At 33.1% G+C, this 18301-nt stretch overlaps 1 protein-coding gene across 5 annotated transcripts in view; it reads left to right on the forward strand.

Moving 5' to 3' along the window:
* Positions 1-18301, forward strand: part of ERBB4 (erb-b2 receptor tyrosine kinase 4) — a 1111691-nt gene that overhangs the window by 404858 nt on the left and 688532 nt on the right. The gene's annotated exons all lie outside the window — the stretch shown is intronic.

Genomic DNA, 18301 nt, shown 5'->3' on the forward strand with positions numbered 1-18301 from the left:
ACAAATATGTTTTGGCTCTCATTTATCTTTATGCTGTTAAACAGACTAATAGTGCTTAATGCCTTCAGTTTCTTACGTTTTGATTTAACTGAAAGAAGTGTAGGAAAATCTGAACTTAAAAGGGACTTTGACAAAGTAACATGAGGATGTGGTCTTTTGTACAACTAAGAATTTGTTATTTATACAAGAATTAATAAGATATATATTTAAGTAACAGCAGCCCTAGAATATATTCGATTTTGTTTTCAATAATACTTCTTCTCAGGAGCACTCTTTTGTGTAAATCAAGACAAAACTGTTTCAAATTCTAAAACACCGAACTAGTGGATAGTGAATTATTTTTTAGAAAACTATGATAATTTTAATAATTCTGTACTTAGGTAAGTAGTTAAAAAAAGCTAGAAGTAATAAATGTGTCTCAAATTGGTAAACCTCAGAAAACAAACCACCTCAAAACATTATGAAGCTCATGATATCTATTTTTAAAATGACTGTCATATTAGATTGATACAGGGAATGAAAGTGTTTCCATATTCTACTGCTTGGTTGACAGAGTTCTGGGTCTATGAATTCTGTGTTGAAACTTTTTAATAATTGTGATGTTTAATTATGTTTATCAAAAGTAAATAGTAAAAGTTATCTAACTCCTAGAATGAGAGTGCCTACAAAGAACTTAACATTTTTTTTTCCTCTTTTGGATTGTTGTTTCAAGAAAGGAACACTTACAGGGTATACTAGAAAAGCCACTTCAAGGGACTATATCAATTAGTTGTTAAAATTTAATTGCATGCTTCTAAATTGTCTTGATTATTTTTCAGATAGATTTTGTTACTCATCATGAAAATGAAATACTGATGGCATATGATCTGTAGATTTAGTTAGAAATACTAAGAAACTCGATGATGTTTATAGAAAACAAAACTAACTCAGCTGAATTATATATCAGGGAAAAGAATAGGGTAAATAATCTATTAAGTCAGAAAAATATGAGAAAATTTTAAAGGGCAGTCTAAGAACTCTGTTTTTCTGTTTGTTTTCTTTGCTATACATAGAACTAGATTTCACTAACTGAACAAAAAAATATCATGGATATTGTAAGTGATAGTCTTTAGAATAAGTAATATAAATATGCCTTTAATATATATATTTTATAATTTTAAGCTCTTAGAGGGTAACAGAATATAATGTAATGATCAGAAATTAGTCAATTTTTAATCTTTAGGAATATGAAAACATATAGATCTTTGAACCTGTTTATACTGTTAGATGTTATACTTTTTAAGGAACCATTTTGAATAAAAAAATAGATTAATAGAATGAACAGATTTGGGAAAGAAAAAAATAAGTAGGACCAAAGTTTCTACTTGGAGCAGGAAATTTGTTTCTGTTAAAAGTAGTTGTTGGTGTCTTTTTTTGAACTTTAGGCAAGAAGAAAACTGTTAGGTTGGGGACCAGGAAGACCAGAGAACCAATCAGATAAGAATTGGACACTTTAGTTAGTAATTTCATTTTTTGCCTCTTTTCTGTCGCTTTGGAAATTTATAGAATAAAGCATTCTATATCATATAATATATTCTATATTATCTCCAGATTTTCATATAAACTTTGTACTAACCCAAGCATATATATCTCTAGTTTCATCTATTTATGTAATGATAGTGCTTTTAGTTTTTTTGTTTTGTTTTGTTTTTTTCCTGCTTACCGATTACATCTTTTTTGTTTAACTTATCTTCATTCCTTTGGAAAATTATCATTTCTAATAGTGACATATATTCATTCACTCAACAAATAGTCTTAGCCCAAGGATACAATAGCAAGTAAGCTGTAGTCCTTGACTTCAACAATCTTGCAGTCTTATAGAAAGTTGCAGATGTGTCATAAATAAATATGTATATATGTATATGTGTATATTTGTATATATAATATATGATATACACACACACACACACACACACACACACACACACACACACACAAACAGAAATAGGAAGCCAGAATCAGATTGGAGGTAGGGTCTTTTTTTAATGGCTGGTGTAGGTGCTGGACAATGAAAGCAATCACTAATTCTGAAGAATTCAGGAAAGATTTCATCAAGGAGGTGCTTGAATTGACTCATGAGAAAATGAATAGGGGCTTACAAGGTGTGTGGATGGAAGAAAAGAACATTCCACTGGGAGTAACGTTAAATTAAGACATAGAAAAAAGGCTCTAAGTCAGAGATATTTTGTACTAGTGTGTGTACAGCTTTAGATACTAGACATACACCTGCAAATCACTCATCACTCTTGCCCTCATGGAGCCTATAGTGTAGTGTGGATGGAGACAAATTTGGGGATGGAATTAAATATTAAATTGGAGAGATAGAGCACCTTATACTGTAGATAGATAGCTAAGAGACCTCAGCATCTCAATGGTAAATTAACATTTGGGGATTAGATAAAATAGTCAATGGAAATTGAGAAGAGTTAGACCAAGAAGTGGGCCAAGGACAGAACTTTCCAGATGCCCCATTCCCTGTTTCTTGGTGAGCTGAGTTATACCGTAAGTGTTTTTTCTTAGTGAACCCTGAAAGCAGGGACTATTAAATGAAATCTTCATAGAACTACCATATTGGATGAGCCCATACTCTAATTATACCTTAGAATATGCTAAAAGCTCCTCATTTATAGGTTCCCCCACTATCCACAAGTTTTCTTTTCACCACTTTACTCTTAATGAAAGACCTGCATTAGTACCTGTTATCACTAATGGAAAGAATTCCGAAGAGGATTTTCACTTTTAGGAAATGTTCATTGCTTTTTGTTTTACTCCATTTGGCTTACAAAAGGTTTCATAGGGACATTCCACTTTCAGATAGCAGGGGAAGCCTGTGATATAAAATTTCACCCTGGTAACCATTATGGTTCATTTATACTCTTAGAAGCTTCCCTCCAAAGTACATAAACTGTCCAATATTGACATTAAAGTAAGTACAGTTCATGTAAAGGAGATCTGGTTATTTTACAGTATGCTATCATTTCTGGTAAGCATTGAAATGTGTGAGTGAAGAGTAAACTTGTTTTAACCTATCCAATGGAATACATAGTCTTCAAATATATTTATGTAACTGTATTCATTGAGCAACTTCTTAAAGAGGTGTGCAATTTCCCTTCCTCTAAGAATCACCCAAACCTACATGTGTTTAGAGAGACATCATGGGCAGGACTCTTAAATTTCATTCTGCATTGATTTCTTTTTATAAGAACTTAAGAAATTACTTAAATTTTTAAAATATTTTCCATTCTTATTGTCATCTCCAATTAGTAGTGTCATAGTGTTTTCTTTGGCTGTTTGTTTTGTCTGATTCTGTGATTCATGACAACTTAGCCAAGTACCCTGTTTACCTCTTTTACTATGTGAATAGTCTGTATCTAGAACAATGGTTAAAATATAGTAGGTTTTCATTTAGTACTTGTTGAATGGACAAATAAACATTTTTCTTAATACTTAACAATAATTATAGATCACTATTTTACATATGATATATTCTCTAGATGAATATGTGAGTCTTTCCTCATGCTATTTCAATGTGATATCATCAGTCAATTGTGTGGGCATTAGACACAGTCTGAGTCAATAAAAGTCCCTTCCCATGAGGATTTGGAATTGTGACTAAGAGCGCTTAAGTGTCTGTATCAGTTCATTTCTTGACCACATGGATACCAGATACAGCCATCTTTTTTCTTTTGGTTTGAGTGTCATGGAAAGCTGTGCAGACAGCAGAATGGAGCAAACACACTGAAACAGACATAGAGAGCAGAGAAAGACCACTTACCTCAAATTACTGACGAAGGAGACATTCATTTTCAGGTTCCAGTTTACTTACAAAGACAAGTTGTATTCCAGCCATTGAGTCCTTAAGATATTCCTGGAATTCAACAGTATCTTTGAAGTGTTCTCCTTTTACCTAAACTAGATAGGAATGTTTTCTTTTACTATAACTAAAATATCCCATCTAGTACATCTCCCAAGAGCTGAAGAACATAGAAAAAGTAGGGCTTTGAAATTGGATTGAATATTGCTTATATATAATCTAAAAAAAAAAACCTATAAAGTTTTGGAGAAACTTCTTTAAACTTTGTTAGATATATTTTATTGAAATATACTTTGAAAATACTTTGAAATAAATTATTTTCAAGATACTTTTATTATATCAACCTTGATGTTTGTCTCTGTAAACACCTTTTAACCCAGCTTGTTCTAACCTCCAAGTTTCTGCATTTCTTTTTGGGGAAAAAAACTCAGTTGACAATATTTAATGCTACACCTTAGACACCACATAGTTGGCTAGAAAAAGACCCTAAAACTTATTTACTATGTACTTTATCATCGTCACAAGGTTAAGACATATAATAGAAAACTGCAAGACATAAAAACACTGATTTTTTGCTTTTGTCTTAAACTTCGTGAACTCTCTCAAACAAGGTGAAATATAGCAAGTAATGGGAATAAACTATTAGACCTTCTACCCTCATTAGAATTCTTCAGGGTTTTCTCTCCTTTGTCATTCCATTGGTCTTCCTTGTTTGTTAGCATTCAATAACTCAACAACTTCTAAAAAGGTACCTGACCTACCAGGTTTTATACCTTACATTTATTTTCTCTGTTTCATATATTCACCTTAAGCAAATAAGTATTAAGTGTCAACTAAAGTGTAAAGCAGTGTTATATATAATGTAGAGTATATATAAGGAGTGTTAATATCTATCTTTAATTACTACCATAAAAGGTAATAATTTTTAATTAGTGACTTAAATTTAGTTGTGGGCAAATTGTTTTGGAAATAGTGTTTATTAGGATTATGAAGAGATAAATTTAGTTAGCAGCTGATCCATTGACCTGGGATATTAACATCAGTAATTAATTAGACTTCTGTATGCTGTTGTCTAGGAGCCTTATATTTTGATGATTATGCATGTTTTTTTAGTACTGAAAGATGAAATAAAAGTAAGTCACTACATTAAGATATCTTTCCCAATATTAATATTCTCTCTTTGATAGCCAAAGGGGATGACTTTGAGAAAGTCAGAAAGTATAGTGTTTAAAGAAAACAAATTTCTTTAAAAAGCATCTTTTCTCAGACAATGAAAACACATGTTATGAGAATGTAACAAATTCTGAAAAACATTAGCTGCTTTTATTGTATATTTGGCAGAGCTGTAGGGAGTTTTTTGAATAAATAAGAAATAATGCCATCTAAAACTATCTTTAAAAATAAAACTCCGGTATTATTTCTTTATGGATAGTTCACTTAAGGAAAATGTCCTATCCTCAAATATTTGATAAATCCAAATATTATCCTTGTCTTTTAATTCATAATTTATATTTTATAATGTCATGGGACTACCATCCTTTTTTATTATGGTGTATATATATATATATATATATATATGAATATATATATATATTCTTCATGTATGAGTATGTTCTTTTGAACCACTCTCCATAGGTCATGAAATATGCATTGCTTTTCCAGTGCTGGTAATGGACCTACATTATTTCAGTCTCATACTCAAATGTAGTTACTCTTCTAAGGACAAATATTTGCGGGAAGGCCGAGAAAGCTGTTAACTCAGAGAATGCAAGATGCTGATTGGCTCGCTGGAGCCCAAGGCCTTGGCTTCAGTAGCATATGGTTTTATTACAATAAAATCGGGGCAATTATGGCAGTGATAAGCTTCAAGTGGCAACAGGTAACCCTGGTTTCACCTATTCCTGAGCTATTTTCCATAAGGATGAGCAATAAGTCTGGCTTACTATAAAGTTCTGAAATATTTACATTTCAGCCTACTCCTAGCTTCAGGGTCTACCTTTTATTGTCCTTTGACAGTTCAAAGCAGGTGAGAATTAAATCCAACAGTATAAGGGGGTGATTTTTATATTTGTTTTGTATTTGTTTCCCATATCTTCCTTACCTATGTTTAAACCCAAGTCTGGGCTAAACTGTCTGCTGCATAACATAATTTAGAGAACCCTACATTGAAGAATGCATATTTAAAAATAAATCTATAATTCATAAATTATGTTACTCCTTTGGGTTATAAAATGCTTTCTTAAATAGTTTGAACACTGGCTATCACTGCCTATCTGTGTTTGGTTTTAGCTCGTTAAATAACAGAATGATTTGTGTTGGAGACGTTGTCTGGAATCAGGATGAGAAAAGTAGTCATCTTCTAGAAAATTTAAAAATTGGGCAGGAAAAAATTATTTAAATGAAACATCTATGGCATGTCCACATGTATTATATTCTCACATTTACCAAAAAAAATGATAAAATAAAATAACGTGAGCCCATTATTTTTTAAAGCAGTGTATCTGTTTCATTCTGATTGGCCTGCACAGTAAGGAAGATCAAGCCTGAGTTTAAATTTCCCTGAATAACTTTATAAGATAAATCAGTGGTGTATTTGTAATGTCGTTAAATGGTGGACAGGTAAACAAGATTCCTGTATCAATTATTTATATTCTTTAACTATTTACTTGTTGAACACAGTAGTTTAAGGTTTTCTTCCATATAATTATTTGGGACAGATGGTGAGTAAGGACTATGAAGCTCAACATCTAAAATATTCAGAACACACTATCATTAGAATCAAAGAAACTGTACCTTCAGAAATACATTGGTCAGATAAACAATTAGAATTAGAATAAAAAGTATTAGAATAAAACAGATTGTTCCAACTTTTTATTTAATTTCTCTTTCTGTCTAAATTTCATGTAAAGCTGCATTTGTTTCCTATATTTAGATGATGAAATCTTAGCTGGATGAAATGGAGAATACCAAAGAGGAAGTAGAAAGAATATTATTTAAACATGCTTGTCAGGCCAAAGCAGACATTCTGGGTTAAGTGGAATTTTCAAAACTTTGATAGTTTCTGAAAGCTGTTTCTAAGACTGTTAAATATGATACATATGCAATTTTGTATGTATGTATTTACAGCTGGCTTTTAAATTGAAATTTGATTTTGTACTAAATCTAATCATAAAACTTGTAGCATTTTAAAAAGCTATGCAATTTGCATTTAGCCTTAAAAAAAAACTGTATATTTTGTTTCCTCAGAGGTTAAATACCATTTAATCTGAAAATACACAATGACTCAAAATCCCAATGCTCTTCAGCATGACTTTACATAATAAATCAAAAGAAAAAAATGTCTATATTCTTGCTTAGACAGTTATGGAAGCGTATTTTTGAAACATTCTTCTTAATCATTTAAATGGAATATTAAATAAAAGTTATATTTGACAATTTTATCTATTAAAAACAATAAATTCAGTAGTATTTATTAAAAAAGGTGTGCATTTAGTAGAAACATATTTGAAGAAGTATTGGAAAGGGTAGAAGTATGAACTAGATCAGTGTAATTTATAATTCTAATGTATATAGTGACCATTTTTACTAATATATGTGTAAATATTAATTAGCTGCTGTTTTCTAGGCTTGAGTCAAATTAGTATAAAACATTAACTCTATATAATGTTTCCAAGAGAATATTATTAAAGTCTAAAACTGCTTAATAGAACTTCTGTGTGTGTGTTTTTTTTTAAAGTCCCTATATTTTAAGGAATTTTCCAGGAAAAAATGCCCTTGTTGCAAATGTACTTAAATTAAAAATGAATTTATTAAGATGCTTAGCAGATGCAAAGTGTTCTTTTGTATCTCTGGGGGTTGTGGTATTTAAATTGGGCTTAAATGGTGAGTATAATGAATTTATAAGCTTCTCTTAACCTTAATTAGGGAAAAATGCAAGTAACAAACCCATTTCACTCTATGATTCTTAGATACTCTTTGCTTGGGGGCCTGAGTGTTAAAGGTTACTTCTTTACCTCTTTTACTTATAAGTAGCAAAGACCTTGCTTGGTTCAAAGAAAGAGAACAATTGGTATTTATTTGCGTTTTTACGAGTAACTAGAAGCATTTTGGCAATGGGCTTTTAATTGTAAAATTCACAGTAGAATATATTCAAATAATACTTTTAAAAAAATTCATAACTGTGTATATTTTGGTAAGCGTTATTTTTCTCTGACTCTTAAAAATGGAGCGCTTTGTTTTCTTTCAAAAAAGGACAGATCTGTTAAACAATTTTGTATGAGACCAAATCAATTTTAAAGGTCTTTCTCGGTCACTCAGAATATAATTTAAAGTTCAAAAGTGTAAAAATAAACTGTGAAAACTGTTGCATTTAAAAATACCTAATTATTTCTCCTGATCTATGATTTGAACCCATTTAACTATAAAACATTATATTGAAATATTCAGTGGAAGTGATAAAAATTAAGGTATTTATTTTAATAAACATGAGCCTCTTTGAAATCATTTCTATTAAATCTCTACATTGAAATCAGAATGTTTAATTGAATAACTGAAGTAAATCTTAAACAATTTAGTGTCACATTTGTTTCCAAGAATAAAAGTAACTATCAGGGTGCCTAGAACCTCATGGCCACTTACTTAGAGGAGGCTCTATCTAACTCTATTGGATTTCTTCCTTCTTTCTTTGACTCCTTAAGCAGCAATTATTGAGCCTTGCTCTGAATACTTGACAATAAATTTTTTCAAACCTTTTTCACTTGTTCAGCTTGTGGATAGTAGTGATTTTGTATTTTCAGAGAGATGAAATTTCAAGTGAAATGGTTGGTTGTTTTTAAGAAGCAATCAATATCTAAAAAAGTACAAAGTCTCTCCATAGTGAGTGAGGGTCAGTTCAAATTCCAAAGGACATCATCCAATGGAAGTATTGGGAAGCATTCATGAAAAAAAGGAATGAGGCATCAGTGATGCCCTGGGAAGAGTTCCTGAAAGAAAAGCAGTAGAAAATACAAGCAAGCATGGACCATATGCTAGATTATATTACTTTTCTTCTTAAAACTTTCTTTCTTCTCAGGACAGTGGCCAAAATTCTTCATAAATTCCTATAATATCTGGCCCCTGCCTTGTCTTCCGCTATGGTTTATGATACTAAAACTCATGGCTGTCTTTCAGTTGTTGCCAACTTCCTTTTTATATTGGATCTCTCTAAGTCTACTGTCCTTCCTTTCATTCTCAGACCTTCTCCCTAAGGACAAACAGACGCATGCCCTTCCTCCTGTCTGGGTTAAGTTCTGTTCAGTGTTCAGATCTCTATTTAAGAGTTATTTCTTCCGGGAAGTTTTCTAATTCCTCTGTCTTTTTGAATTCTTCCCATTGTTACATTCATAGCATTTTGTACCTCTCTTTAACACATCTATTATAGCAATTATTTAAGTATTTGTTTAATTTCTGGCTACTCTCCTAAGTAATCAATACTTTGAGGGCAAGGGCCATATCTAGTTCACTGCAGAATTCTAGCATATAACACAGTGTCTATCATATAGTGGTTGCTCAGCAAATATTTGTGGAATGAATAAATAAGTAAACTGAAAAACAGTAAGATTGAATCCTTTGTTCTTTTTAACTCTTTCAGTTGGGAAAATAAAATGATTGCACCAGAATTTTTTTTACATTAACCTTTCTATTGAATTTCTTCTCCTTAGTGTCTGGTGGAATCAATAGGGTCTTTTTTTATGTCTCATGAAATGACAATGTGAGTTTTTAAGACTAACTAGAAGCATTTTGGCAATGGGCTACCTTTAATTGTAAAATCAAAACAGTGAAATGTATTCAAATAATACTTTTTTAAAAAGAATTCAGACTATGAGCATTTTTCTCTGACTTAAAATGGAATACTGTTTTCTTACAAAAAATAATTGATGAATTATTATTTAATAAATAGTATGCACAGAAACATGGGAAATTGAACTTACTACTTATATTCACACATAAAACCTACTAGATGGGTAAGTAGTCCAGTTTGCTGACTCAGTTGTCTGAAGAACAAGGCCATATAACCACAACTTTAAGTATCTTCTTCTCTGTCCTGCCTTGCATCCCTGAGATTCCATCCATTAACATGATACCCTATATCCGTTTACTCTTTTTAAGTATTAAGACCTACATACTTTTGTATGCAAATTTCTTCCTTTCTGTAATGTTTTTGTATCCTTTATTTTGAGAAATCACACATCTTTTAAGAACTTGTTCTAAATGTAAGTTGTCTCTATTCACCAACCTTAATATGTTCCCCATATTCAATCTGTATCATGTCTCATCCCCACCAAGCCAAGCAAAATTAGTTTTTTCCCTCATTTCCCCACAGTACTTAGCATATCTGTACAATAGTGCATGTGACTTTGTGTAGGAATGTATTAGATTGTTAGTACTTTTCATTTCACCACTTTTTATAGATATTATATAGGATAAATGAGTGTAAATGTTCAACTTTTCTTTTTTGAGCAGTTGATTGCGGTGAAGTGGCTTTCTCCCAGTGAATATTTTTATACTGAAATTGCGTTCTCTGTAATATGAAACAGTATTTATAGGCATCCTTAAAGTTACCCTTTGGGTTGGCATGGGCTAATATTTGATACATATTGTTTGTTGAGCTAGATGCAAGGCTCTGTGCTTGTTTTATACTTATTTCCATGTTCCACTCCTTATTACAACTCTGTGTCTAAGTGTTATTATTTTGTAAGTGATGAAACATAGGCTCTGAGAAATTGAGTGACATTCTCAGGACCATACAGCTAATGGGTAATCAAAGCATTTTCATCTAATTCTTTCATGTCAGAGTTCAGACACTTGCATTTTGCCTTGCTACTGCCCACTATTTACCAATGACACATCTGTTACTTAGAAACACCAGATTGTTAGGGAAATTGATGTAACTCAAGTATTTTATATATATATATATATATATATATTTTAAATTTCAGAACTAGCTTGATTGTGATAGAAGACAGACCATGGTAGAGGTTGGGGATTCTGAGTAGATCCAGGGTCACTCAGTGCAGGTGGCAGTTGGTATAGGAAAGCCCTGCAGATAACTTTTGCAACAAATTCATCTACCTCATTATTTAGATTTTATAGTCAAAAGAATTAAACATTCACTCACTCAGCATATGTTTATCAACTGCCAGTTCTGTGGAGATAGTGATCAGTGGTTGCTGGTGAGCAACACCGTCGGGGAGATGCAGAAAGATATGAATAGGCATATCGCATAGAACTTTTAGGAGAGCTAAAATATTTTGTGTGATATTATAATAAAATATACATATTTTTATACTTTTATTCAAACCCATAGAATGTACAACACTGAGTGAACTCTACGGTAAAAACTGTTGACTTCAGGAGATTATGAAGTGTCAATGTAGGTTCATCATTGGTAAAAATATGTACCATTTTGGTGAGTGAGACTGGTAATGGAACAGGCTATGCATGTGTGTGTGTGTAAGGGCTGTATGAGAAATCTCCATCGTCCTCTCAGTTTTGTTGTAAACCTAAACTCCAACAAAAGAAAATATTTTTTAAAAATCATAAAGGAAATAAAGCTTAAATGATTTGTGGAAAGGAAAACGGTGTTATAGAGAAAGAATAGAGAAAATAGAGAAGGAATTCTAGTCTTCCATTTGGAAATCTCCATTTTTCATTCACTACACAAATGTGGAGGCAAAAGAATGACAAAAAGAGGAAGGATTAATTTGTGGCATAAGGAGAAGAGATAAGATGTAACAGAAATGGGAAAATGATAGGACATTAAGGTAGAAAAGGGAGGTCAGGGCCAAATTGTGATGAGCCTTTAAGACATGACAGGCTGTTAATGTGAAACTGGTATTTGGGGAATTTAATCTTGTGGCAGTAAGGAGTTACTTTCATATCTGAGACATAGGCCTCTTGAAGCCTGGAATGGTTGGTTAGTTACAGTTGAAAGCATGAGATCCATTCAGTAGTCATTGTGTATAGAGGAAGTAGACACAAACACTGAGATCTCACATCTGGACACTTTGGCAAATGTGTTGTCTTGGCTGTAATTGGAACAAAGGAGGAAAGTCAGTTGTTACCAGAGATGCCTGGGGGCGGCTTTCTTTAGTTTCAGTTGTTCAGGAAAATTCTACCAGTTTTTTAGGAATACCCTCTCAGTAGAAATGTGCTTTGGATCCCAAACCGATTGAGGGCTAAGTTAAATGTTGGATATGAGGGTAGCCAGAAAATAGAATTGTTAGGAAAGCATTTATCTGTAATTTTTATTTGCAAAAATCAGTCAACTGCTGCTCTTACATCAAGCTGTCTTGAGTTCAGCAAACAAGATGTGAAGCCCAGCAAATGATTGGTTGTGCTTACACTATTTTCGGCAATAACCTAGTTGTCTTTCTAACAGATATAGCCCGCTGAATACCTTGGCTTAACCTTCAGTTTGGTGAATGTAATTACAACACATTTAGAATGAAAATAGGGAGCTGCATTTTTATTGCAGGGACTAATTTGAAAGCAGTCCTAGTGACAAAATTCATAGATAATTCTGCTTTGGAAAAGTCCCACTTGAATTGTCCTCCTTATCAGTTAAAGGACTTACAGATGTCAGTGGAGTATGATTCAGATGGGTGTTTTTTGTTCCCAGTTCTCATTCTGTTTCGGTGAGGCAGTACCAGTAACATCTGCTTTAGTGCCATTGATGAAAAGGTTGCTGGGAAGGTGTCAGCACTCACGGGGTCAGCAATCCAATTTCCTTCCTAAGCAAGTAGAAAGCGCAGGTTAACTAATATGTGATGCAAATAAAGAGGGATATGGTAAAAGGAAAGAAATGAAGTCCTTTAGAAAGGGATAGGCCAGGTTAAAAAGCTTAGAAGAAAGGAGAATTAAGCAGTAAATATACTTCTGGGGACAGGATGGATTTTGGTGAGCTGAGAAGAAGCCAAGAGTGCAAGAATATGCTAATAAATAAAGCATATGTTAAATGGAATCCACACTCTTTTCCAAATTGCTTAGATTTTTAATCTTTTGAGTGGGAGAACTTCACCTTAAAAACGTTTGACTCCTCTATTCAAGATTTATAAGGTAACTTTTGCCTCCCTACCTTCATGTTTATGCACAGTTTGTCTTTTTAATTGAGCGATCCTCATTCTTCCCATGAGGTAGTGGGACAACTTCATTTTACTGACGAGGACACTGAAGCACAGAAAGGCTAACTAACTTGCTCAGAGTCATGCATCAGTAGCTGGCAGAACTTAAACTCAGAACATGCCAAAGAGACTCACTTAAAAATTCATAACAAAGTTTACAGATAATTAAGCCAATTAATGTCCTCTATGTCTTCATTATAGAATTCATCTGTGGCTAACTGAAAGGGACATTCTCAGAACAAGTTGTTGCAATATGTTTTCAAACAGAAAGAGATCTAGTCTTTACTGATATTGGTATTATTGTCTCTTGTATAACAGTTTCCCTGCCCCAAATATGCATGTGAAAAAATAATGTATCCTGTCAGCATGATGGCTACTGAAAGGATAGTGTAATTCATTGGTCAGTGAGGTTCTCAGCACAGATTCAACAGCTTTTCTCAGACAACATTTGGACTATTATGTTCAGATAAAAACCGTGCAATTAAGGATAGGATTGACTGATTTAGATTGTGTCAATCATGGGCAACTGGGACAATGTATTTTCAGAAAGCCATGTCTTAAAAGTAACAGTTGAAAGAAATGGGTGTGTTGATTCTGGTAAGTAGAATACTAAGGGGAAACATGGTAATTGTTTTCAGATATTTGAAGAGCTCTCATAGAAAAGGGAGTGGCCTAGTTTTCAGTTGTTCCAGAAGACCGGATTAGGCAGAAGTTAAAAGGAGGCAGATATTTGGCTTAAAATAAAAATTTAGCTAACAATTAGACCATTCAAAAAATATAATGGAGTGCCTTGTTAGATGGGGAAAATGAACAGGAACTCTTAATTGAACACCTTGTATTTTCCAGGCCCTGGAAAATGGCAGCGGTGCCATAAAGCAGGAAAAAGAAGAGATAAATTGAAAAGGCCTGGCACATTGTAGGTGCCTAGTGAATGTTCGGTAGTTCTCTTATCTTCCCCTGAGTCTTTCTTGTGTATAGTAACAACAATCTGATAACACAGTCGCTGTTTTTCATTATAATTGTCATTACCAACATTTTGCAGAGAACAGAATCTGCCCAAGTCAAACAGTAAAGAAAGGTGGTATACCTAGAAGTTGAATCCAGATCTATCTCCAAGTCTTACATCCATTGCACAGGGCACTACCATCTCTACCATTAAATTCTGTTATCTTTCCACTGTGGGTACTCTGTCAACAAAGATCAGAGAAGGAGGGACAGAATTTTGTGCATTGGGTGGGAAGTTGGTAGAAAATTTCTATTCTTTTTGACCCTTTCGTTTTTGTGGAGAGCGATGCTTCTCCCCTGGCAGATTATCTGTGCTATTTCATTATACTTTGACTTCTCAAAAGGCAGATAGTAATGTTTCTAACCTTCTAATGATAGACTTCGCAAGATATTTGGAAATAGCTGATACACTTCTGAAATCATGGGTTTATCTAAAATCTGTCCCTGATTTTTCTTTATAATTTATTCATTTATGACATTCCTTACTTAGTTTGTGTACAGTAGAGATTTGGAGAGTATTAAGGTAAGGTATAGAAAGTACTAGCATAGCCCCTATACACACTGCTTATCTTTCTTGCTTTTAAACTTCATCCCTTTGGTGCCAGATGCTTTTCACTTCTCAGAGTATCTTGTTAAAATGCGAAGATACTTGGGTGGTTTGTCTTAGGAGGATTAAAAGTTCTTAACTACCATCTCACCTATTAGATTTCATTGTGACTGGAGTTAGTTGATATTTCACAGGACTTCCTTGACTAACAGTTCTGCTTGTTGAATGATATCACAGAAACTATCTAGATCTACCCATTTACCTGAAGCTGCTTTTGGGGTACCCTCCATATAAGTCTTGTGTCAGTCTTGCTCTTGTTGTGTCTTTATTCTAATCTGCCAAAACTTTCATATTCCTGACTTATTTCTGCCAGAGTGCTTATTTCAAGAAGTGAATGGGAAAACAGAAAACATAGCTTCTGAACTCTGTAGCTAAGGGTGTCTGTTAAGTTATACTTATTTGACAAATTTCTTAACCTTTTTAAGCCTGACTTTATTCTATGCAATAAGAATACCAACATTCACAGGCAGGTCGAATGCAATGGTAAAATGTAGAGAATCCACCAGAGGGCCTGACACATAACAGAAGCTCAAAAATATACTTCTGAACCCAATTTTTAAAATCAAAACATTCTGGCAAATTGCAAATTTTCACTTGATTTCTTCTTTTAAAATATATTGATGTCATAAAGAATGTCATGCTGTGTTTGTGTGACTTCCGGTATGCAGTACAGTGCTATGGTCGTGGCAGTGCTCTCCTGAGTCAGCGGCATATATTGAGTCCTCATTTATGAGATGAATGATCTTGGGCAAAGTATTTAACAGCATCTGGAAAAAGGATATATTGATAACACCTATCCTTTGAGTTGTAATGGCTTTTAAATTAGTTAATACAAGTAAATTGCTAAGAATGTTAATTGTCACGTAGTGAACACATCATAAGTTTTCATGATGAAGACCTCTAATGATGTTTTTAAAAGTTAAATAATTTTCAGAGAAAAAACCATGTCCAAGAGACATTTTGCTGAATTATATTTCTAGTGGACTAATAAAAGTTGCTTTAAAATTAAAAGCTCAGAACATTAGAAAGCAAAATAAATAAATAAAACCCCTTAAAAAGAGCTACATTGAGTAAACATTGTGTACCAGTCTTTGACATGCAGATATAGAATATAAAATGATTAATATTTACATGTTTTCAGTTGGTATTTTCATTCAGATTACAAAACTATTGATCACCATTATCTTAAGCTCTACCTGTTTACTTATATAAGACAAGTGTATCCTTTAATTAGACTCATTAATCTCTGGGTTAAAGCAACTGGAATGCTGATATCATTAGTGTTTTGCTTAAATTTGGTTACAATTTTAACTAAAGGCTGTTCACCAGATGAAATTTACATTTATCCTGCTTCATGTATTCTGTTTCTTTTGTCCCCCAAGTGAGTAATGAACCTAGAAAAGTCATCTAATTAATATATAATACCAACTAGTATAAACTTAAGAATATATATACTTCTGTACTAATAAGAAATCAGATCAACTATTGGTAAATTCCATTTAGTCATGTTACTTTGTAAAAAATTCCAGGGTATAGATTATTATTTATAGGTAACTCTCAGCATAGTAATCTTGAAATATTTATTTATTTTTCCTGATATTTTAAGTTAAATAACTAAAAGCATAAGCCCATATGAAGGTTTATTAGTATTTTGAGTCTCCAACACTTCTGTTTAATAAGTATGTTTTCCTTTTGATATTATCCAAAAGATAAAAGAACAGATGGGACAAAGACGTAAGAACAAAAAAAGGGGGTGTGGGTGGAAGAGGAAAATGAGAGGGATAGGGAAAGAGAAAAGGAAGCTAAGGGGGAAGGAGCCCAGGAAGGGAAGTGGGTAAGAAGTCAGGTAGGTAAGAGGCCCCACATGATTTTCCATAATGCCTTCAAAAGGGAGGAAGTAATGGGAAGCAATCACTATCCAGCTGGCTATTCCATGCTGCTCTTCATGACCCAGCTTTTATTTGTCTTATGTATTGATTTTCTAAATAAGATTCTATTTGGAAAGGGATGTCTGCAGGTGTAGTTTGTAAAGTTGTAAGCTGGTGGGCTTTGCTGCCTGAATTTCTGGAATGGTGGGGAGACTCTCCTCTAGCGGTCCACTCTGGCGTCTAGGTAATTCTAGACGGAGATGCGTCTGCACAGGTCTCATTTAACACGTGTTGCGCCTGCCAGAACCAGGGGACACTCTTGGCCCATACTGACCTTCAGCAGTGAGTGTTAGAGAATGTATAAACTCTCTGTTTGGTTGAAAACGCCAGGGGCTACAGAACAAATTTCCCATTCATCAAGTTATCTTGGATCTTTCCTTTCTAGAGAAGACTGAGGAACAAAGAAAAGAGGAAGAGCACCAGCATCCTTATTCTCCTCGACCACAGCGGAATTGCCTCATTTTCTCGGCTGATAGTCAGATCCAAGTGCTGGGAATCAGTCTGTCCTTTCGATTAAGATTAACTACTTGATAATTTCATACTACTAAAACATAAAACTGTGGCTCTCTCTCACTTTAACCAGGCTTTAAGAATATCATAAAATGAAAAGGAAGAAATTATATGAATCTTTACCTCTCATTTAACCATATTTAATGAACTAAAATTTTCAATCCCTATGGTCGAGGACATATTTCATCCACTGTATGCTTCTGTCAACTTTTAGGGAGGAAAATGCAAATCAAAGTTTATATCAAATAGAAGCAAAACCAAACAAAAGTCAAGAAAATTCTCCATTTTTTATTATTTTCTGAGTTCATTAAAAGAAATGGCATTTTTTCATTTTAACTTTATCTCAAATGTAAATAATTATGAACCTATATTGCTAAAAAATCATTCTCCATATATGCTTCTATGTGCATGTATTATATTTTTCTAAAAAACAGATAGAGTGAACTTCAGGTGAATTGCAAAACACAATCATTTAATTTAAATGATTATTTGAATACATAATGAACATAATTGACCAATTGTATTGTTTATTTTCAAAGTCAGTAAAAATATACCACATGACACATACTCCAAATTAGGTTAACTTTGAACAGTATATGCTGTTATGTGTTAGGGGTACCAAGTGTTAAGGAGAAAAACAGAAATTAACCAAATTGTTATAAGGTGATATGATACTAATCACATAGATGCATGAATAAAATGAAACAGAGATAGGAAAGGTCCACAAATCTGAATGTGGGTAGTAAGTGAATGGTGCTGGTCCTATTTCTATTTCAAAGAATCCACTCTTGAACTCTTTTTGATTGACTAATTCCTTCCCAATTCTTAAGAATCACTCAGTGCTGGAAATGAACCATGACTTGCCTTTAAGCATAATTACCCAGCTCTGTTTTGTGTTGTGCAGAGAAAGCAACATGTATTTAAGTACTATACTTTTAAAAATATCAAATGTATTCATAAATGAGACATTGAATCTACAGTTTTTTAACTTTGGAAGGTTTTTCTTTTAAATCATGTATAATTATTATTTTCAAAATAAAAGTGAGTTTTTAACTTAAGTAGAAGGGATGTATTATTAAAAAAATAAAAAATCAAACCCCGAATTGTATAATATAGGGAAGGCAGTCTTTCCTCTCTCTAACAACCACTCTATTTCTTATGCAACTCAGAAATGCCTTTACAGTTTGGTATATATCCACTCAGAGTTATCTTTATACTTCTATTACAAAAGAGAGAC

Source organism: Manis javanica, chromosome 12 (assembly GCF_040802235.1).
Source record: "Manis javanica isolate MJ-LG chromosome 12, MJ_LKY, whole genome shotgun sequence".
NCBI lineage: Eukaryota > Metazoa > Chordata > Mammalia > Pholidota > Manidae > Manis > Manis javanica.